We start from the raw sequence: 23442 nt of genomic DNA, 5'->3' as shown, positions 1-23442 counted from the left end.
CACACTCTTTAGCCTCCATGTATTTATGTTTTTTTCCTGTAAATGATTTCCAATCTCAGAGCATTGTGGTCAGAAAAGATGCTTGATATGATTTCACTTTTCTTAAATTTTCCGAGGCTTGATTTGTGACCCAAGATGTGGTCTATCCTGAGGAATGCTCTGTGTGCACTTGAGAAGAAAGTGTATTCTGCCACTTTGGGGTGGAATATTCTATATATATCAGTTAAATCTGTCTGGTCTATTGTGTCATTTAAAGCTTGTGTTTCCTTATTTATTTTCTGTTTGGATGATCTGTCCATTGGTGTAAGTGAGCTGTTAAAGTCCCCTACTATTATTGTGTTACTGTCGATTTCTCCTTTCATGGTTGTGAGCCTTATGTATTGAGGTGCTCCTATGTTGGGTGCATAAACATTTATAATTGTTATATCTTCTTCTTGGATTGATCCTTCGATCAGTATGTAGTGTCCCTCCTTATCTCTTGTAACAGTCTTTATTTTAAAGTCTATTTTATCTGATACGAGTATTGCTCCTCCAGCTTTCTTTTGATTTTCATTTGCATGGAATATCTTTTTCCATCCCTTCACTTTCGGTCTGTATGTGTCCCTAGGTCTGAAGTGGGTCTCTTGTAGACAGCATGTATATAGGTCTTGTTTTTGTATCCATTTAGCCAGTCTGTGTCTTTTGGTTGGGGCATTTAACCCATTTACATTCAAGGTTATTATGTTCCTATTACCATTTTCTTAATTGTTTTGGGTTTGTTTTTGTGGGTCTTTTTCTTCTTTTGTGTTTCCTGCCTAGAGAAGTTTCTTTAGCATTTGTTGTAAAGCTGGTTTGGTGGTGCTGAATTCTCTTAGCTTTTGCTTGTCTGAAAAGCTTTTGATTTCTCTGTCGAATCTGAATGAGATCATTGCTGGGTAGAGTAATCTTGGTTTTTCTCTTTCATCACTTTAAATATATCCTGCCACTCCCTTCAGGCCTGCAGAGTTTTTGCTGAGAAATCAGCTGGTAACCTTATGGGGATTCCTTTGTATGTTATTTTTTGTTTTTCCCTTGCTGCTTTTAATATTTTTTCTTTGAATTTAATATTTGTTAATTTGATTAATATGTGTCTTGGTGTGTTTTCCCTAGGGTTTATCCTGTATGGGACTATCTGTGCTTCCTGGACTTGGGTGACTATTTCCTTTCCCATGTTAGGGAAGTTTTCGACTGTAATCTCTTCAGATATTTTCTTGGGCCCTTTCTTTTTCTCTTCTTCTTCTGGGACCCCTGTAGTTTGAATGTTGTTAGTGTTGTCCCAGAGGTCTTTGAGATTGTCTTCAATTCTTTTCATTTTTTTTTCTTTATTCTGCCCCTTGGCAGTTATTTCCACCATTTTGTCTTCCAGCTCACTTATTCATTCTTCTGCCTCAGTTATTCTGTTATTGATTCCTTCTAGTGTAGTTTTCATTTCAGTTATTGTATTGTTCATCTCTGTTTATTTGTTTTTTAGTTCTTCTAGATCTTGTTAAACATCTCTTGTATTTTCTCAATCCATGCCTCCCTTCTATTTCTGAGATTCTGGATCATCTTTACTATCATTACTCTGAATTCTTTTTCAGGTAGATTGCCTATTTCCTCTTCATTTATTTGGTCTTGTAGGTTTTTACCTTGCTCCTTCATGTGTGACATATTTTTTTGCCATCTCATTTTTTTTTTTTAAATGCATGGGATTATGTTCCTGTCTTACTGGTTGTTTGGCCTGAAGCTTCCAACACTGGAGTTTGTAGGCTGTTGGGTAGAGCTCGGTCTTGGTGCTGAGATGAGGACCTCCATGAGACCTCACTCCAATGAATATTCCCTGGGTCTGAGGTTCTCTGTTAGTCCAGTGGTTTGGACTCAGAGGTCCCACCACAGGACCTTCTGCCCGACCCCTGGCTTGTGAACCAAGATCCCACAAGCTGTGTGAGGTGGCAAAAAGAAAAAAAAGGAGAGAAAACAATAACAAAGTAAAAAATAAAATTAGACTAAGAAACTAACAGATATGTTAGAAAGAGTATAAAAATAAAAATATAGATGAATCAACACCGGAAGGTACAACCGCATCACTATAGTAAAAAAGAGGAGGAGGGAGAAGAAAAATAAAAGAAAAAAGAAAAAAGGGGGAAGGGCTTGGCTGCAAAGTTTGGGTGGTGGGTGGGGCCAATGCTCAGGACCCTCAGGGCTGAGGGGTGTGGGGGTGGGGCTTAGGCTCACGGAACAGAAGGGGCCCAGGCGTGCCCCCCACCCTGGTCTCAGAGGGAGGGGACCTCAACTGGGAGCCCAGCAGGCCTCCTGGGCTCGAGTGGGCGGGGCAAACGCCCTCCACTCATTCCCGCTCCTCCCGGAGGGCCCCTCCCGCCGGCCTCTCCTGATCTTGGGGCCTCAGGGGCGCGATCCTGTCTAGCCTCCACTTCTCCTCCCCCCTCAGTCCCCCAACGTCCTACCAGTTCACTTGGGGGTTCCTCCCTCCTTGGGCGTCAGGGTCACGCCCCAGCGGCTGGTAGCCACCCTAGTTGTGGGGAGACGCTAACTCAGCATCTTCCCACACCGCCATCTTGACTCCGCCCCCCCCAATTTTTTTAAAAAATTGTAAGTTACTAGGAGAATTTTTGGTTAAAGACTGTATAATGTATTAAGCTTCTTGATAATAAGTAAATAAGAAATTTAAATAATTTTTATGTGTGTATAGATGCCAGAATATTTATTTCCCATGGAACCCTGAGTTCTCCAGACTCCTTGGTAATTCTGTTTGTGGGCATAGATTTTGCAGCTTCCTGTAGGTGTCACCAGAGGAAGGCAAGTCAGAGGGCACAGAAGTCCTGGAGTGAAAACCACAGCATCATAGCAGAGGGCAGAAAAATGAATTGAAGAAGGTTGTAGTTTAAATCAAGAAAATCAGTCCACAAAACCAAAATGTGTTAACAAGGATATAATAAAACCCTTCTTAAAACAAATATTGTCATAAGCAACCAAATTAAACGTTGTCCAAGTTAGAAGCAAATGAGGAAAGATTTGGTTATATGTTCAGGGCTTCGGACCGATTCAATGGAGGTCACATTTGATCAAATTCTTCTTTTTAAAAGCTGGGGGTTTGGGCTGGAGCTTAAGCACGTGTTTCTCATAAAGGGCCCTTTGTGTGTCTGTGGGTGGGATATCATTAATTGAATACAACTTTTGTTGTTCAAGTTGCTGAAGATAGAGTGTTGATCAAGGCACAAGATCCCCACTGCCATGAAGCTAACCTTCCAGGGAAGAGGGACAATAAACAAACAAACAAGAAAACACTAACATGCAAATAAGACACAGCAGAGGGGCTCGCTGTTACTGCCTTACGAACTCATGTTCTCATGCCACCATATGCCCATCACTAGGGAAACAGTTTGGAGATTTATTAACATGTGTCTGAATCTCTTTTTGGCAAAGCATTTAGACATGTGTCTTGTTTAAGCGGCTGAGTTGCTTTGTATCCTAAAAGCCAACCAACTCCAGCAGAGGGAGACATGGTGACGGCTGGGACCCTGTGTTTGGACTGCAGGGGCCGCAGTTCCCGCCCCATCCCCCAGCACGTTCTGGGACGGGCACATGCACGTTGCATAGACAGCGCCAGGCAACCGCAGAAGAGCTGGGATGCAGTTCCAACTCAGCTGCGTTTAGAAGCTGCGTGATCTCAAGCAAGCCCCGTCGTCTCTCTGAGTCGGTTTTCTCAGCTCTAATGGTCCTAATAAGACCTGCCCCTAAGTGCAGTGAGAGGTGTTTATAAGGAACACGTGGAATGAGGTGCCCCAGGCAATTCTGAGTATGGTATACATCTCCACATATTAACTTTCCTGTCTTGGGCAGATCAACTGCCCTCTCCAAACCTCAGTTTTCTCATCTTTAAAGGGGGTTGTAAAAGGTCTTTCCATAAGTTCCAGTTCTGTTCAACATTTTGCCTATAGTTAACAACACTGTGTTGTACACTTGCAAATTTGTTAAGAGGGTAGGTCTCACGTTAAGTGTCCTTACCACAGTAATTTTATTAAAGCGTTTTCATCCAGGGGGCACCATAAAGAAGCCCAGTCAGTGGTGTCTGGCTGTCCTTGCAGGACCCCAGACCCTCCTCTTTCCCGGCTGCAGTTGAGAGGACTGCTAACCGTCATGGCCACTCTCTGCTGTCCCCTTACTGGCTCCTACTGCCCCTAGGCCACAGGCTCCTCTTCCTGTCTCCACATCCCAGGGCCGGCGGGTCCAGGAAGCCCACCCAAGCCACAGCTCTCCAAGCTGTTCTCTGCCGGGCCAGGGCCTGGAGCGCTGCCCTCACGTGGAGAGAAGAATTAACCTTACCCCGATAGACGGCTGCCCTTTGCCCTGGGCTACTGGGGGGTGATTTTTCTAGGCTCCTGGAATGTCCTGCCTGATAGGAGTGTCTTTGTTTGCGGGGGCTCTGGCCACCGGACCGTCGAACAGTGTGTTTTATTGTAATTTATACCAAAGAGAAACAGAGCCAGACATTGGTGATGGGCAGCATGACAGATTTTATTCAGGCCCTTTATACAGGAGGGGCTTCTGTATAAACTGAGCTCAACCCTGATCTGTGCAGAGGTGACTGGGCGTGTTTTAAAGGGAGGGTGAGAAAGCATTCAGGAGGAATGGGCAGGGGCTCAAGCAAAGTCAGGGGAGTGGAAAATGACAAAGAGTGGGTGAGGGGCTGTTTTATGAGAGCTGTTAGGCAACGCAGGCGCTGGGCCCGAGTGTATCTCACGCAGAACATTATTTTGGCTGCCTTGAGCTTTCTTAGTGACTAAAGTTTAGTCGAGGAGCATCTTTGTCAGGGTTTGGGGCAGGTGTAGCCCTCCCTCCAGGAGGGGCTAGAGAGAGCAAAGCCACCGGGCTGTGTATGACGGAGCCCCAACAAAAACCCTGGGCGCTGGAGCATGATGGTGGGCAATACTCTGTGCATGATGTCACCTGTGTGATTCCATGGGAGGGAACAACAGAATCTCTGTACACGGAACCCTCCTGGACCCGCCCATGTGCCAGTTCCCTTGGCTGACCTCCTTCTGGATCCTTGATATCATAAACCATAGTCGTGGGTACAACAGCTCTCAGTGAGTTCTGTGAGTCCTTCAGCAAATTACCAGACTTGAGAGGGGTTTCGGGGAATCTCCCGAACTTGCAATTGGTATCAGGAGTGAAAACGCTCTTGGGAGGACTGTCCCCTCTGGCTTTGTAGTTGGGTAACTCTTGCAGTTGGACTCCACTCCTTGTGTCTCGACGGTCGGACACCCCATCTTCATGGCGGGGCATGATGTGGGGCTGGGAGCACGGTCCTTGCTGTGAGGTCCTGAGGCCGGGGCCTGGTGACCACCTGACCGCTCTGGACACACATGCTGTCTCAAGATTTGAGGCATATTTGTCGAGCACAAACAATGATTGGTGTCTGCTGATACCTTCTGTGCATCTTGCAGAGGGGACTTGGGGGGTCATCATCCTGCCTGTCCCCATCTTACCCATACCGGCCTCTCCCGAGGCCACCGATTCTGTGATGCCCATAGAGAAAGTTCCAGATGCTCTGAGCCCGGGCCACTCTCTGGGGGCAGAGGCCTCGCTCTCCACATGGGGCTGCTCAGCCTCTGGGCAGTTCCGCTGGTTCTGCAGCCTCTCGCCCCTCACCCTGTAATTCTTCATTTTATACTTCTCTACTTTTTATTTACTTTCCCCACCACATCCTATTTCCAATGGATAAATCTGGACTGAAACCCCAGTTTGGGGCTAAGCGTCATAGGTGGGGAACCAAGTCCATGCTAAAAAGGGGTTCATGGGAATAGGATGTGGGATTACAAGTAGTGAATCCACGTGATTTTAAAAAATACCACATAACTTCCCTTCACGTGATGCCTCTCGATCCATAGTCTGACAACACAGGCAAGTGTACACAGTGTCATCAAGAATGTCAGTCTGTTAAAAAATAAAATCCTATTATCCAGATTTGACGAACATCCTGCATTTTCTTTTATTTTCCCTTTAAAAAATTAACTCCAGGGCTTCCCTGGTGGCGCAGTGGTTGAGAGTCCGCCTGCCGATGCAGGGGACACGGGTTCGTGCCCCGGTCCAGGAGGATCCCACATGCCGCGGAGCGGCTGGGCCCGTGAGCCATGGCCGCTGGGCCTGCGCGTCCGGAGCCTGTGCTCTGCAGCAGGAGAGGCCACAACAGTGAGAGGCCCGTGTACCGCAAAAAAAAAAAAAAAAAAAAATTAACTCCACAAGGGAAGTAAGGTATTTGCTTTTCGTATTCACTGTAATATACATTGAACACATATTCAAATGTCTCAGAATCACCCAGAAAAGGACAAAAAAATATATCAACGCGATAACATGAGATTCAGCAGGCCCACGAGGAAATCTGTGGCTCCGGATCTAAGGAAAGGGAGTGCGCCGACCCTGACAAAATACGTTTGGCGAGGGTGTGAGTGCACTGCTGATTCCCAGTGCACAGTCATCAGTCGTGTTTCTGCAGCTTCCACCTGTGAACTGTAAGCGATTTGTAAAATGCTATATCTGGTTTCAAATATTAATAATTCATTGAGGTGGTTGGTGGCAATTAACCACACCAGTAGTACACACACACACGTGTTTCTGAAAACTGAAGCTTCAGCCACATCCCCCTGCTTCTCAAAGAACCTTCTCTGAAGCTGGGTAGCAGAAACGGCTTGGAGAGAGCGGGGTGCCGTGAAGGGTTTCCTAAGGACTTGATTCAGACCAAGGTCATGATGATGTTGGTGAAGGCAGAGGAAGCTGTCAGTGGCCTGTGTTACTTATTTGTGTTTGTCCTCTTCCTATCCTCATCATAGCGAACGCAGAACTCCTATCACATGGTATGGCTTGGGTTATGTCCACCCACCAAAAAAGATACGTCGAAGTCATAACCCCCAGTACCCCGGAAAATGACCTTATTTGGATATAGAGTTTTTACAGAGGTGATCAAGTCAAAATCAGGTCATTAGGGTGAGCCCTAATTCAATATGACTGTGTCCTTATAAAAAGGGGAAATTTGGACACAGACGCACCACAGGGAGAAGGCCATGTGAAGATGAGGCAGAGATTGAGGTGATGCATCCACATGCCAGAAGATACCAAAGATGGCCAGCCAACCACCAGCAGGTAGGGGAGAGGCCTGGAAAAGATTATCCCTCACAGCCTCAGAAAGAACCAACCCTGCTGACTCCTTGATCTTGGACTTCCAGCTTCCAGACTGTGTAAGAATATCCACCAACTCCTGTCCCTGATTGTTTGAGGGATGCTCAACCTGGGGCCATTGCCCCCCCCCCCAGCACTTCCAGCCTTCCTGGCACGTGGAGTTGTCCATCAAAGTCACAAAGCTAAGTGTGCTAAGGCCAGATTGCTTCGGATCAAGCCCCAAGTGTATCATGTACAAACTTTGGGTAAATCCCTCTGGTGCAGTCAAGAGGGTAGGGTGAGGCACCCACAGCATCTACTACATCATCCCTTAGTCCTTTCACTTCCTTTCTTCCTCTCCATGTTCTCCATCAAAATGCTTACAGTGAGGAACAGAAAAAAATCATGCATTGTCCTCATTACTAAATAATAATAATAACATTTCTTAAAGGACTTCCTCTGTGCCCAGCACTGTGTGACATGTGATGTAGTTACAGTTATTAACTCCATGACTTTACAGATGGGGAAACTTGAGGCTTGAGGACTGTGCTCAAATTTAGTAAATTAGATGGAGCTGGGGCTGAGCTGAAGCAATCTGACCCTGGCACATGTATCCTTGCCCCCTGCAGACAAGGGCACTCCAGGAGCAAGGGGTGCAAAAAACATGACCTGCCTCACTCTTTTGGCTCCAGCAGCAAGAATAAGACAAACTGATGTTTCAGTAAACATTATTATTTTGTAAAGTAAATGAAGTTGCCCTTTTCATGTGGTTCTCAGTTGACTGGGTGGGGGAATTCTCACTGGAAAAGTTTTCTCTGGGTGAAGAAAGTGTTGACTATTGTACATTTTAAAAGTTGCCAGTTTTGTTGTAAATCAGGCTGAGAAGGAGCTCGTTGAAGGCAAAAATATGAAAGACTATAGTCCAAACAGGCAAGACCAAGGATGTATTTTTTACAGACTTTGCAGAGAATTCTTGGATCAAGCTAGCAACTCGGTGGCTGATTATAAGACGAGCTGTGAGGAGTCTAATTCCTTTAGTCACAAAGGCATCTGGGACCCTGCTGCCCCATGGAACCTTCAACCACCCATTCTCCATGCTCAGAGGAGACCTTGCACCCCAGGTCCCGGCTGGAAGGGCCTGCCCGCTCTCTGGAGAGCGGGGATGGAAGGGAAGGTGATAAACGTGTAGAGGTTGTTCAGCTGGGGTGATGCTAGCGCCAGGTTGATGAGCAAGCCAGGGAGGAGCCCCTTCCCACCCCCAAGCCTGACCCTCCCTGAGCCTGAGTCTGCAGTGACGGAATGGATTCCCGCCCTGCTCTGGGGGAGAGAGATGAGTGATGCCTGCACCCACCAGCCTTGCCTGGAACAGGGCATGTTCTGTTTCCCTCGCGAGGGCCCAGCAGCAAAAGTCTTCCCTTTCATGAGTGTCGTGAGGCAAGGAAGGTTGAGGTGTGAGAGAAGGGAGAGAGAGCATCTGATCCTTGCTCAGTAAAGGGAAAACATACAGGTCAGTTAAGTATATTCACATTACACCACCATCCATCTCCAGAAAGTTTTCATCTTTCTAGACTGAAACTCTGTCCCCATTAAACACTAAGTCCCCACTCCCCCCTCCCACAGCCCCTGGCACCCTACTCTAGGGCACCTACGGCATTCTACTGTCTGTCTCAATGAATTTGATGTTGCTAGGGACTTCATCTAAGTGGAAACATACAGTATTTGACCTTTTGTGACTGGCCCTTTCACTTGGCATCATGTCCTCAAGGTTCGTCCATGTTGCAGCATGTGTTATAATTTTCTTCCTTTTTAAGGCTGAATAATCTTCCATTGTATGGATGGACCACCATTCATCCGCTGATGGACACTTGCGTTGCTTCTGTCCCTTTGGCTCTTGCGAATAATACTGCTATGAACATGGATGAGCAGATATCTGGCCCTGCTCTCGGTTCTTCGGGGCGTATACCCAGAAGTGGAATTGCTGGATCTGCTTTTGTTTTTGAAGTGGGTCAGCCCTGGGTGGGGGGGCCAGGGCGCTTCTGCTGTAATTCGGCACAGCCATGGGATGTGATAAGAAGTTAGTTTGATTCTCAGAACCTGCGTTTCCTCAACGGTAAAAAGGAATAATGATAGTAGCACTAATCACAGGATTGTTGTGAGAGGTATTTAAAATCACGTGTTTTGTATGTTGGATGGGGGGGGGGGCGCCCACCCAGCTGTCCATCATTTTCACCATGATTGTCGTCAGCTTTAAGATTCGGGGAAAGGGGGGAGCATGCTTCGTCACGTCCACCAGGGGTCGCTATTGCCCTCGGAGCTGAGTCCTGGCTGGGCCGTAATGGCCTCCCGCCTCCGCCCTCCATCAGCTCCCACCATTTGGCCCCTAACTCTCTACTCTCTATCCCACTTACTTTTGACTCTTCAGTTCCAACTGTCTTCCTGTATCGCTGCTTTCACCCAGGAACAAGAAGTTCCCCAATGATCCAAGCCAGATCACCTTATCTGATTACCCGTGCCCCATTGCTCCCAGCGGGGCTTCCTTCTGCAGGAATTTCAGGCCATCATGGAGGCAGATTTATCTGCGCCAAATGATGTCCTGCTGCAGGTAATTACCATGTTCTGTTTCCCTCTTGAGGGCTTTTACGAGAGTCAAGTGAGGCCATGTGTGGGAAAGTACTCATGAACATTTGGGACAGCTGCCGTGAGTCTCGGGCCTGGGCCCCGAGGAGTCCTTCCTGGTCAGAGCCGCCTCCGGGAGTGACTGCAGTTTCTGAGCAGGAATGGAGCATTTAGGTGTCCACAGGGTCTGAGCAGATGCGGCCCTGGGAGAGAGGCCCTGGGCACCGTGACCAACTCTAAGGGGGTGCTGGGTAGCTGCTCCTGAAGCCTGGCCCATGGTCACTTGCTGGGCCTGAATGTGGGCTCAGTGTGGCCAGATATTCTCATTTTTCAAGGGAATCTGAAAATGCAGATTTTTTTTTTTTTCACATGAAATCTCCAAAATTTTCAATATGGGCCGTTAGGGACAATTTTTCTCAAACTCTGCATGGGCCAATCAAAACACTCCGCAGGCTGGTCTTGGCCCTTGGGTGCCACATTGCACCCTCTGATGGGATCTTGTTTAAGATGTAGTCAGTGACTGGTGGTAAATACCACTGACATTGACCATGGGGATGACCTGGGTTTTTAGCTGCCAGGTGCTCTTTGGTGTTCACCTCCTCAGGGACAGACCAGGACTCCTGGCTTCTCCTGTGGAGAGTGGGGGGAGGGGTCCTTTGGGTGTCTCCCATGGGACCCAAGCTGAACCAGTAACCTAGAGATTCAAAAAGCCCCATTTGTATCCCACTTCCCCGGGCTGTTCAGCTTCACTTCTTCTCCCGCAAGACTTTTTGCCCAAGGAGCAAGAGACACTTGGTAACCCACTTACGGCATCAGTGCCAGGCTCTTATAAGGAGCATCATAACTCCCTCTGTCGCCAGGATAGCATTTCTGGGTGCTCCCAAACGACCCAAGAAACTGCTAATTGTACACTGATGGTTCAGCCACCCCTTGAAAGGTCAACCTCACGCTGCCCATAGACTGTGTGGATGGTCCTCTGAATGGAGGGACCCCGTGGACAGGAGTCAGCGGCAGGGGCTGGGAGGAAAGAGTGTCCCTGTGGGTTGGGTTGGAAAGTCCTGATGTTCAGCTCATCACACCACCCAGTGAGTGTGATTGCAGCTGTGGAATCCAACACAGATGCGCTTGCCAGAGGGGCCTCTTAAGGCGCTGAAATGGGACTTCGCAGGGTGGGCTAGTATTGAGGTGCAATAAGCAGCCAGGCACCCTCCCCCTCCCACCCGCCCCATGTGCGTCCAGCAGACAGGACTTACGGTGGAGGTCCCAGTTTGCCTTCGCTTCTGACCCCGAGCCGGCAGCTGGATCAAGCAGTCCTGAGGAGGTGACCCATTTCCCTAATTTGGGAAATGCTAAAGTGTGAAATGCTGAATGCAGTTATCCCAGGCACATTTATCCCACACCTCCTCCCCCAGGCTTAACTTCCATGGAAGGAACGAAGTCAGATTTTAATGATGATACAGCCAAGGGCAAAATAATTCTGGTTCTTTCTCTGTAGCTCCCCAAAGAGCTGACCACACACACACACACACACACACACACACACACACTCCTTTTAAATCAGTGCAGTTGAAACAGAATTGCCTAAAACAAATGAAGGTTATCACAGCAACATTTTTTGTGATTCAGAAATTTTGTATCCAATTGAGGGAAAGCTATTCCCCTTGCCAATCCCAAGAAGTGAAGGTAACCACATATTTCTCGAGCACTTCATTATGAAAGGTGGCCTCTGTCTCTGGAGAAGGGAGAAACATACAAGTTTGCCGCTGGAGTCTTCTTCTGCTGATGCCAGGGAGGAATTTGACGGGCATCCATCCTGGAGGGTAGCTGAAGTCATAAGAGCTCTGTACTCTTTTCCTCAGCAACAAAACCTCCACTATTTTTTCTCCTTTTCCTAAGTTCTCAGCAAGAGGCTTTCTCCTCATTTCCCTTACCCCTGCAGTGGGCCTAGATTTAAGAGTTCACAGTGAATCATAATCACAGCTGGCCTTCTTGGGTCCTAATGATGGACTGGGTACTGCACATGCCCCAGACCAGCTCTGTCCAACAGAACCTTCCACCTTGACAGACGTGTTCTGTATCTGCTCTGTCCAATGCAGGAGCCACTAGCCACATGTGGCTATTGAGCCCTTGAAATGTGACCAGTAGGACTGACAGACTGAAGTTTAATATACTTACAGTGAATGAAATAGCCATATGTGGCTAGCGGCTATCATATTGGACAGTTCAGCATTAGACCCTCGAAGCAAGCTTGTAAGTACTGGTGTTATTCACCCATTTTGAAGATAAAGAAATAAAGTCTCCGAGGGATTAAGTAACTTGCTTGAGGTCACAGAACTAGCTCTAACCATGGTCCCAAGTCTTGTGTTTGGAGGGAATGTTGCTTGGGAACCTTGATTCTCAACTCTCCTTCCTCCCACACCAGGGACCTGGCTCAGGTGTGCAAATGAAGGTGGCTTTCTGCATGCTATGTTTGCTTAGTTAGTTCTCTTTCCTTTTCCCCTCCTTTAAAAAATGTCTTTTTCTGAATGTTGAGGAAATATAGGTGCATCAGGGCAAAATTACAGGAAAAAATAAAAAGAAAAATATTTATCCATAATTTCTTCAACTAGATTAAACCACTACATACAATTGCATCATAAGGAAAAAAATACCTAGGAATAAATTTAACCAAGGAGGTGAAAGAACTAACTGTACACTGAAAACTATAACACATTGATGAAAGAAACTGAAGAAGATGTAAATAAATGGAAAGATATTCTGTGTTCATGAATTGGAAGAATTAATATGTTAAAATGTCCATAATACCCAAAGCAATCTACAGATTCAATGCAATCCCTATCAAAATTCAAAAATGACATTTTTCACAGAGATAGAACAAAGAATTCTAAAATTTCTGTGAAACCACAAAAGACCCCAAATAGCCAAAACAATTTTGAGAAAGAACAAAACTGGAGGCATATGCTCCTTGATTTCAAACTATATTACAGAACTATAGTAATAAAAGCAGTATGGTATTGGCAGAGAGAAAAAACAGAAATAGATCAATGGAATAGAATAGAGAGCCAGAAATTAGCCCACACTATATGGTCAATTGATTTACAACAAAGGAGCTAAGACTATACAATGGGAAAAGGACAGCGTCTTCTATAAATGGTGTTGGGAAAACCGGACAGCCACATACAAAAGAATAAAGCTGGACCACTGCAGGTACACCCCGTTTTACTTTGCTTCCCTTTAGTGCACTTCACCGATACTGCATTTTTTACAAATTGAAGGTTTGTGGCAACCCTGCATCAAGCAAGTCTATTGGTGCCATTTTTCTAACACCTTCAAATATTATCATTGTTGGGCTTCCCTGGTGGCGCAGTGGTTGAGAGTCCGCCTGCCAATGCAGAGGACACGGGCTCGTGCCCCAGTCTGGGAAGATACCACATGCCGCGGAGCGGCTGGGCCCGTGAGCCATGGCCGCTGAGCCTGTGCATCCGGAGCCTGTGCTCCGCAATGGGAGAGGCCACAACAGTGAGAGGCCCGCAGTACAAAAATATTATCATTGTTTCTTTTGTTAAATTAATAGACAAAGCAATGGTATCTTGTTGTTTTTATTCATTTTTTTCTAGTGTGTGTGGTCATATGTATCATACAATTATTCATTTTATATATATATTTAAAATACCTTACTTTCATTATGTCTTAGTATTTTTCATCTTGATTTGTGTGATATCCTGATATGATAAGGCTACTTAGTTTTTGTGGGTGAGGCTTGTGGCAAATATTATCCCAACTTGTTTGCCTTTCAACTTTTTTTTTTTTTTTTTTGCGGTACGCGGGCCTCTCACTGCTGTGGCCTCTCCCGTTGCGGAGCACAGGCTCCAGAGGCGCAGGCTCAGTCGCCATGGCTCACGGGCCCAGCCGCTCCGCGGCATGTGGGATCTTCCCGGACCGGGGCACGAACCCGTGTCCCCTGCACCGGCAGGCGGACTCTCAACCACTGCGCCACCAGGGGAGCCCTGCCTTTTAACTTTTTATGATTTTTTTTTTTTTTTTTACTAGTGTTTCATTACCAACTCCATCATGGTTGGTCCCCCTGGTTTCAAGCGTGAAGTCTTTGTTCTGTGGCTGAGCTGGCTGCAGTGTGCCTGATGCTTCTGGTGGGAAGAAGCACTCCTATCTCCCAGCCTCCATGTGCAGAACGCTAGGAGCACGAGGCCGTTTGATTTGGGGTGAAGCCTGAGAAGGAGGAGGGAGTTTTGTGCAGGGAACTAAGGAGCCAGAGAAGGGAGGAGAGGAAATGGGGCGCCGGCGGGGGTAAGGGGTGAGGAGGGGTGGCAGCGAAGAGCTGGTCGTGGGCACAGACATGGGGAGGAGAGAGTGCCAGGAGCTGAACAATGCCGCTTAGGAGTCCAGGTGATTGAGTGCCACAGGGGCAGGAAAGGGACCTTTACCCTCTTCCTTCATTCATATGCATTCATCCACCCACCCACCCAATCATTCATTCGTCCATCCACCCACTCACCCATCCTTCCATTCATTCATGCATGCATGCATTCATGCATTCCTTCTTTCAGCGATGGGGCAGGAATCTGAGAACAGGCCTCAGTATAATGTGGCAGGATGGGTCAGGAGCTCAGACTGAGCCAGGTCTGGGTGGGTCTGGATTATCCTCACACCTGCAGCCATGGGGCAGACAAGTCCCCATAGGCACAGAGTGACAGCCACGTGAGGTCCCAAAACACAGGCAAAGGGCACTGGACCTCCTGTACACACCACAGGAGCGATCGTGACAGCAGGCCACCTAGCTCTACCTTCAGAGTAGACAAAATATTGTGATGAATGAAAGTGAAATCCACAGCCCCCTAACTTCAGTTCAAGTTCATATTCATGGGTGAAGCCACAGATGACAGCCTCTTTTTTTTAACCGACAAATGGGTTTTATTTGGCCTGCGTAGTGTTAGATTACAAAGTATTTTTTTAACTTTTTGAATTCACGCCCAATGAACTTAACCTAGAAATCAGGATTTCTAGTTCTTTTGAAAATTAAGCAATCTGATGACACTGGCCCTGCCCCCATTGAGCACTAACTTCCCATCCCCCTCCTCCAACCCCCGTTACCTCCCTTCTGCTTTCTGTCTATGAATTGGGCTCCTCCAGGGACCTCACGTAAGTGGGATCATATGGCATCTGTCCCTCTGTGCCTGGCTTATTTCACTTAGCATCATACCCTCAAGGTTCATCCAGGTTAACTTTACTTTGCCGCTATCTCAATGTTTAGTGGAATTTCCCTTTTCTAAGCTTTTAACTGCTTCCTTGTCCCAGGCATTGCAATCCAGGCAGATCAATATCTCCACTGGATCCCACAGACAAAGGCACCCAGTCATGGGAGGCCGGGCAGCCACGAGGGTCGGCACAGAAAAAAAGAGGCGCATCCTTTTGTAGGCTGCTCTTTGCTGTATTTTTTCACTCCTGGCTGAGATGCCACATTGTGGGTTGCCACAGTCTCTCGCCTTTGGTTCTGCCCATCGGGACCCATGGCTCTGTCACCCCACATGCTGACTTGGCCATTGGTCCTGATGGGACAAGGGCTGTATGCCTTCACGCGATGGGGACCCAGAGTCGCAGAGCCCAGCTCCCTAGGCCTGGGGACTTTCCCGCCTTCACAAGAGGTTTTCATCTATGCTGAGAACTTCTGGGAAATTCCCAGGCAAAGACATGGGCAGTGAGCATGTCCTTGTGTGGCGTCGAAAGCATGGAGCCTCAGAATGGGGTGAGATGGAGTTTAATTCCAGAAGGCTCTCCCACATGAACAAGGTCATCTAGATGGGACCAAATCCAGGCTTTTTGTCTTTGGGTCCTGAGCCGCCTCCAGGGTGACTCCAGCATTGGGTCCCCTTCATAGCCAGGGATCTGGCTGGGGAAGCAGGTGAGGGAGGGGGGCAGAGCAGGAGCTGTTGGTGGTTCACCTAATTTGATGTCCCATTTGGGTCCCTGGACTAGAGGTTTGAGCACACTCACCTGGCAGTCGGTCCCCGAAAATTCCTGCTCAGACAGCATGTTTGTCAGCCCCCAGGACACCTACCTGGCTGGTGGGGCCTCCCAGGACTCATAGCTCCTCCGACGCATCATCCAGAGTGGAGAACTTTTTTTTTTTTTAATCAATCCTTCCATTACTTTCTTTTCATTCAAGCATTCATAGACAAAGAAAGGTTTCCATACTTAATTTTTAAACATAATATACAGAACCACAGTACTATTTAAATTTCAAATTATGGGAGATCACATTCAAATATGCTTAGATTTGACGAGTTGCTATGACAATACTGAGGCATTTCACGGAAAAGGTATTTAGAATTTGTAAGATAGTCAAATGTCTTTTTGCTGCGTGGGCCAGGGGTGAGCATCGTTCTCCCCACGCTACAGGTGAGCACACCGAGCCCCACGGAGCCTGGGGAGGAGCAGGGAGTGGAGCCCGGGGCCACTTTTTCCAAGCGGTAGGAATCCTTGGAACTTTAGAGCATCCTGATCTCCAGGCTCACTTGGTGATCAACTGCTTCATCTTAAAGATGGGGCCTCGGGGGGCACTGAGGCTGAGGGAGGTGCTCAGGGTCACACGGCCACTCGGGGCCAGGCCACCTGGAGAACTGGAGTCTGTGGTGTCTTGTTTGAGGCCTCTCTGGGCACCTCTGCCCCACCACACAGGCATGCGTGGTCTCGGAGGGTTCTGAGTTACTCAGAATAGCTTAGTTATTCTGTAAAGGAGGCCTCGATACAATCGGGTGGGACAGGGCTCCGGGAGGTGGAAGGAGGTGAGAGATGGGAGGCACCTGGAACACACAGCCCATACTCCTGGCGCCTGGCCTGCAGCCCTGACTGGCACAGGTGGGCTGGAAGGTCTGGGGTCAGGCGCTAACTCAGCTCACGTCCCAGCCAGCGTTTCTCAAACTAGGGCCTGATATCTCTACAGGAGTATTTAAAATTCTGTTTTAATTTTTATCATTTTTTTGGCTTTTATAAAATATCATGTTTTAATTTTACAATCACCAATTGATGCTGTACTAGGAGAGATGAGACTAACTCCTTTGTGTCTTGTTTATTCAGCTGAGGTGTAATTAACATATATTAGTTTCACGTGTACAGCATCACGATCTGCCATTTGTATAGACTGAGAAATGATCACCACAGTAAGTCTAGTTAACATCCATCACCTTTGTGTCTTCCCACCTCCCTTTCCCTTCTCCAGAATTTTTACCTGACAAAGTTTATCCCATTTACATCCCATTCCGCTACCATAATTTCCTTTCCAAAAGAAAGGTTTGTGGTCGAAGCTGCCAGATTCTGAAAAAGATACAGAGACCCTTAAGGGTTATTTTTTTCTTTTGTTTTTAACTTAAGATGTGGCCCAACCTAAATCAGTGCCTCATGCTTTTATCTGCCATCTCCACGGAAGTTCCTCATAGATGGGTAACGAGTGTGTGTGTGTGTGTGTGTGTGTGTGTGTGTGTGTTTATTGAGGTGAAATTCACATAACATTAACCATTTTAAAGTGAACAATTCAGTGGGATCCAAGGCATTCACAATGTTGTACAGCCACCCCTCTATCTTGTTCCAAAACATTTTCATCGCCCCCGAGAGGAAACCCCACACCAATAAGCCATTGCTCCTCACTCCCCGCTTCTTTCTCCCCTGACAGCCACCCATCTACTTGCTCTCTATGGATTTGCCTGTTCTTAATATTTCATATACATGGAATTATAGAATATTTGTCCTTTTGTGTCAAGCTTTATCTGTGTTGTAGCAGGTGTCAGTACTTCATTCCTTTTCGTGGCCAAATAATATTCCATTGTATGTATATATCATATTTTGTTTGTCCATTTATCCAGGGTGGGCATTTGAGTCATTTCTACCTTCGAGCTATTGTAAATAATGCTGCTGTATCCATCCTAGTGGGTGTGAAGTGATTTGGTGTTTTTATAGGATGTATTTGGCATACAGTCATTAAGGAAATCATATCAAATATCCTCTTCTAGAGGAGCCGAGGTCTGTACATCTAGAAGTAGTCATCACAGATAGACTTTTTTATTTATATACTATCTATAGGCATGATTGGATGCTAATGGCAACTGAAGCAATATTTCAGATTTACAGACCTGGCCACAGATAGCAAAGGAAGGCTCTCATTTCCTTCCCCAGAATATAAATTTTCTCTAATTCACAAAGAGGTCTCAATGAAAGATGTCAAAATTAATAACAATACTATCCAGAATTTATTGAACGCTTAGCCACATGTCAGATACTGGGCTCTATTGTATGAAACAGCTTCTATTTTTATATCCGTCTTACCAATGAACTCCCTGAGGAGAAATGGCTATTAAATGGGAATTAAATGGCTGTTTGGTGTCCTGGGGTTGGTAAGTGGCCAAGCAGAGGCTGAGGCTGGGCAGACTGAGCACAGGGTCTGTGCACTTAACTGTGATCCCGTGCTGTCTCTCAAGGTAATCCACTCCCTTGCATTCCAGATGCTACAGGAGGAGCTGTCGTCTCCGTGCCAGCAGCAGAACCCGGGAGTCTGGAAGCCCTGTGACAGCCCTGGGGAAACCAACCCCCTCTGAGCCTCAGTTTCCTCATCTGAAAGCAAGAGGATTGGACTGAGTGCTGAAGGTCCAGCTGCTCTGACACCCCAGGACCCTCCTCACTTGGGGAAGAGAGCAGATGCCCTCACCTTTGCTGCTGGGCAGAGTAGCCTTTGTGTCCTTTGGGGAGACAATGTTGGTCATCGCCATGGCTGGGCTAAGAAGTGACAAAAGCAAGAGTGAGTCTCTTTGTCCTGGACTGTTTTGTCCCCAGTCTGCCTCTGCTGACACTTGAAACCAAAATGAAGCCTGAGAGTTTGGAGTCTGGTGATGAGGGAGGCGTTCTCAGAAAGAAGACAGGAAAGCCCCACATTTCAGGCCCGTTCCTGTGTTGGCCCATTCACACCTGTGAGCTGGGGACAGGACATGCACTCCTGGTCGCCATCCCCAGGGCTGACTTGCACTGGCGCCCCTGCCAGCGGGGCCCCACAGACACTGCATCCAGTCCAACACCAAGTCTGGAATCCAGAACTTCTCGTCAGCAAATGCATTCTCCGTTTAATCAAGAAAAGTGGATCCCTGGACCTGGCCTCCACCACGCTGAGCTAATGCTTTGGAAAGAGGTACTAGGTTTGCAGCCACGGAGGACGGTAAGAAAAAGCCCTTCTGCCTTGTCATTATGACTCTTTTCAGAGGAAGCCAGAAATAGCCGTGCTGGGGAGGGGGTCCTGCCTGGGAATGGTCCCCCCAGAGAGCAGGTCTCAGTATGGACTCAAAAGAACTTATCTAATTAACAGATCAGAGAACTTATAAATCTCTTTATGACTGGCCAAGGCAACTTCTCTTTACTATCGTGAACAAACTCATCTCTCTGGGAGCAAGATGACGCAGGCAGGAATCAATAAAAATAGATGCTGGGGATGAGGGTGGGGTCCTGGGTGAGCCTCACACCCTTTCTGGAGCTGCTTCAGGTCAGCCTTATGTGTGATGTTTCAAATTTTCATGTGGAGAAGGTATTATGTGTAACCCGTGTATTACTTGGATAATTAAATCTTAAATTTTGAAAGACCACTTAATTGGAAACCACTATGGTTCTCCTCCCACAGTCATTAGGAATGTCCTGATTTGCATATTACTATGTTCCCAAATTCAGGTCTGCCTTCCCTGTTTTGTTTTCTTCATAAATATTATGTCTTTGAAATTATCTCAGGCATTGGTTTACTTCTGGGGAGGTCTGTCTCCACTCATTAGAATGTAACAATAATAACATCATATAGAGCTTATTCTGTGCCAGGCACTGTTCTAAGTGCTTTGTATGTAAATTAATTCATTTAAATGTCACAGCCGACCCTAGGAGGGACTATTACTTTAACATCCCCATCTTACAGATGAGGACACTGAGGCTCAGAGAGGTGAAAAGATTTGCCCAAGGTCACCAACACTAGAATTTGGCTCTTAACTGCCAGCCATGCTGTCGCTGGGACCAACTTGCTGGTCCTAAGGGCAGATCTCGTAGCTGAGGGATCTTTCAAGGCGAGTTTGTTGACTGCCCTGTGGGCACGTGGTACCGAGGAGGAGCGGGGAAGTGGTTGCATCTGTGCCTGCTGGTCCACAGGCGGTCTTCCTATCAGCTCATCGCTAGGGTCTGGCCTGGAAGAGGGTCCTGAGCCCACCAAGAAAGGGCCCCTCAGAGAAGCTCAGGCCTGGCCCCAGCCTCAGTTCTCCAATTAGTCCCCACACTCCAGGGACTTGACGTCAGAAATCACCTCCCCCCAAGTTTCTGGCAGCACATACTCGGCCTCCAGGCTCCTCCTGGAGAAATGTAGAGAGATTCCCCAGGCTCACCTTTGGGTGCTCCTGGATGGGGCCCTACGGGTGTCCGGGCAGCAGGGTGCTGCCTCCTGCGGGATTCCCCACCATTACACACCCTAAGCTGAGCACATGCACAGACCCCGGGCCTGGAGTCCAAACAGGACCCCGCCGGATAATGACCTCTCGCCATTTTTATCTTGAGAGAATGCACCTGATATTTGCAAACAAAACAGGATAAGTGGCTAAATCTGGGGAAAGTGCTTGGCCAGATCGAATTTCTTATGATTTAAGCAGAAAGTTTAAACTTCTCCTTAAGCCCAGAGCCAAGGACGAAGACGAGTGCTGGGCTGAGCCCCAGGATGCAGGGTGCAGCAGAGGGGAGCGGAGAGGCTCTGAAATGTGCTAACTTGTCCCTGCTGTGTGCAGACGGCGCCCGGGGGCAGGGCCCGCCTGCCAACGCCTGCGGGATAAGCCAATCCTGCGCCATGCAGCTCAGGTTTTGTTTTGGGGCAAAGGAACAGAATCAGCATTGACTCAGATGCTGGAAAGAGGAAAAGAGGGTGGGATTCCCCGGTTTGTTCCCTCCTTGTCAGTGGAGGGGGTCTCGTCTCCCGGACGCTTGGGGACCCCGCTGACGTTGGACCCAAAGCTGCTGACTGTGCCCCGGGTTGGCAGATTCCCAGATTTCCTCCAAATTGATGAAAGGGAATCTTGTACTTATTTTATCTTATATTTTTAGTTCAATAGTGTTTTTGTATTTTAATGCAAAACGTTCTTCTTTATTGTGTTAGAACGCACATACCATAAAATTTAGCATCCTAACCATTTTCAAGTGTACAGTTCAGTTGTATGAAGTACATTCACATTGTTGTGCAGTCATCACCACCATCCATCCCCATAACTCTTGTAAATCTGAAACTATCCGTATTAAACACTAATTCCCTCCCCTCCCCCAACCCCCAGCAACCACCATTCTACTTCCTGTCTCTGTGAATTTGACGAGTCCAGGTACCTCGTCTAAGTGGAATCATACAGAATTTGTCCTTTTGTGACTGGCTTCTTTTACTCCGCATAATACCCTCAAGGTCCATCCATGTTGTAGCAGGTGTCAGAATTTCCTGTCTTTGTAAGGCTGAATCATATTCTATTGGATTACCATGTTTTGCTTATTCATTCATCTGTCGATGAACACTCGGGTTGCGTCCACGTGTTAGCTATTGTGAATAATGCTGCTATGAACATGGGTGTGAAAATCTCTCTTCAAGACCCTGCTTTCAGTCCTTTTGGGTGTATACGCAGAAGTGAAATTGCTGGATCATATGGTACTTCTACTTTTAGTTTTTTGAGGAACCATCATCCTGTTTTCCACAGCAGCTTCATCATTTTACATTTCTTAACAACAGTGCACTAGTGTTCTAATTTTCCCACATACTAACCAACACTTGTCATTGTCTTTTTTTTTTTTAATATAGTAGACATCCTATGGGTATGAAATGGTGTCTCATTGTGGTTTTTATTTCCATTTCCCTAATGATTAGACATGTTAAGCATCTTTTCCTGTTGACCATTTGTATATCTTCTTTGGAGAAACGTCAACTTGAATCCTTTGCCCATTTTTTTAAATATTTATTTATTTATTTATTTGGTTGCACCGCGTCTTAGTTGCAGCCGGTGGGCTCCTTAGCTGTGGCTCGTGGGCTCCTTAGTTGCAGCATGCAAACTCTTAGTTGCAGCATGCATGTGGGATCTAGTTCCCTGACCAGGGATTGGACCTGTGCCCCACGCATTGGGAGCGTGGAGTCTTATCCACTGCACCACCAGGGGAAGTCCCCCTTTGCCCATTTTTAATCATATTGTTTGGGGAGGGGGTGTTGTGGAATTGTAGGAATTCTTTATATATGTTGGATATTAACCCCTTATCAGATATAAGCTTTGCATCTATTTCCCCCCATTCCATGGGCTGCTTTTTCACTCTGTTGATAGTGTCCTTAGATGCACACAAGTTTTAAATTCTGAGGTTTTCCAATTTATCTATTTTTTCCTTTGCTGCCTGCAGATTTGCTTAACGTTTAAAAAGCCGTTTTCTTGGAAACCACCATGGTTTTTCTCCTGCTGTTCTTAGAAATGTCCTGATATACATATCATTGTGTTTTTCTAGTAAGGTCTTCCTTCCAAGTGATTCCCACGGTTTCTGCCTTCAGTGCATCCTGGGAGATGGTTCCTGTGGCCTGGTCATCTGCACCCCCCAGGGGCCCACATCCATCCTGAAATCCCCCAGTTACCCACCATTTGGGCTTAAGGCCCCTTGGAGAAAGGCAGCCTGTTCCTGGGATCGTGGCTCTTGGACCTCTTTTAGGCAGAAAGCCCTGGGTGATGGGCTTCCCATGAGAGCTGGGCCTGGTCTCAGCACTAAGACCAACCCAGGAGAGACGTTCAGAACCCCCAGTGTCACCCTGACCAGAGGCCTCTGGGTTTCCTCAAGGCCCCCTGAAGGCCAGGCCCGGCATTGTGGCCCAGGCAGAAGGCAGCACTGCCCACATGTAGAGAAAGCTCCAGAAAAGGCCTCTCCACCCTCCTCTGCTGGCTCTCACCTCTGGACTCGCTGTTCTCCACATGCATGTTCCTTCAGAGGGCCTTGAAAATGGCTCATTTTGGTCAATCTTTTCCATTCTGGCACTAAGGCATTTTCTGCCAAAGACAGAATCTATTTTGGACTGCCTTTTTTTGGCCTGCTTGCTTCATACGTGTGGGTCTCCCGTGGGCTCCACATCAGAGATGCTTCATCCCCTTGCTGGTTTCCAGAAACAGAGCCAGCCACATGGGGCGAGCTGTTCTCAGGCACAGATGGTGCCTGCGGTGAGGGCGGTGGGGAGACGGGCTCTGGTTCTCCTCCACCTGCACCGGTTGTGGGGACGGGGCCATCCTTCAAAATCCGAAAGAGGTGACCACAAAACCCCTTTTAAAGCCCCCGTCCCAAAGCCCTGGATCTTGTGAACACGTCCCACAGTTGCTTTCTATTCCCTGGGCTGAGATGGTGGTAGTTTGTATGTTGACATCTTTTAAATTCAGACGTCTATGCATAGATACCCTCTGCTACATTGGTGCCAGCTGATTTGGGGGGTGGGATTTCAGGAACAAAGGCAAGGTGCTCTCTCTGGGTCTGGCCCTGAGCAGCTGGGGAGAGGGCGAGGGGGGCGGGGGGCCTGGAGAGTCAGAGGACTCAGGGGCTCTGCTGTACATCCTCCACGGCCGTCCCCCAGGGCCCACGGCACTCCCC

At 47.4% G+C, this 23442-nt stretch overlaps 1 protein-coding gene across 1 annotated transcript in view; it reads left to right on the top strand.

Moving 5' to 3' along the window:
* Positions 1-23442, top strand: part of LMTK2 (lemur tyrosine kinase 2) — a 172006-nt gene that overhangs the window by 36776 nt on the left and 111788 nt on the right. The window contains exon 3 of the mRNA XM_079899059.1: positions 18300-19003. The gene's annotated coding sequence lies outside the window, so the exon portion shown is untranslated. The remainder of the gene's footprint in view (positions 1-18299; positions 19004-23442) is intronic.

The sequence above is a fragment of the Stenella coeruleoalba genome (assembly GCF_951394435.1).
Source record: "Stenella coeruleoalba genome assembly, chromosome: 15".
In the NCBI taxonomy this organism is placed as follows: domain Eukaryota; kingdom Metazoa; phylum Chordata; class Mammalia; order Artiodactyla; family Delphinidae; genus Stenella; species Stenella coeruleoalba.
Note: the sequence above shows the minus strand (reverse complement) of the source record. Positions and strands in the feature narration are given on the sequence as shown.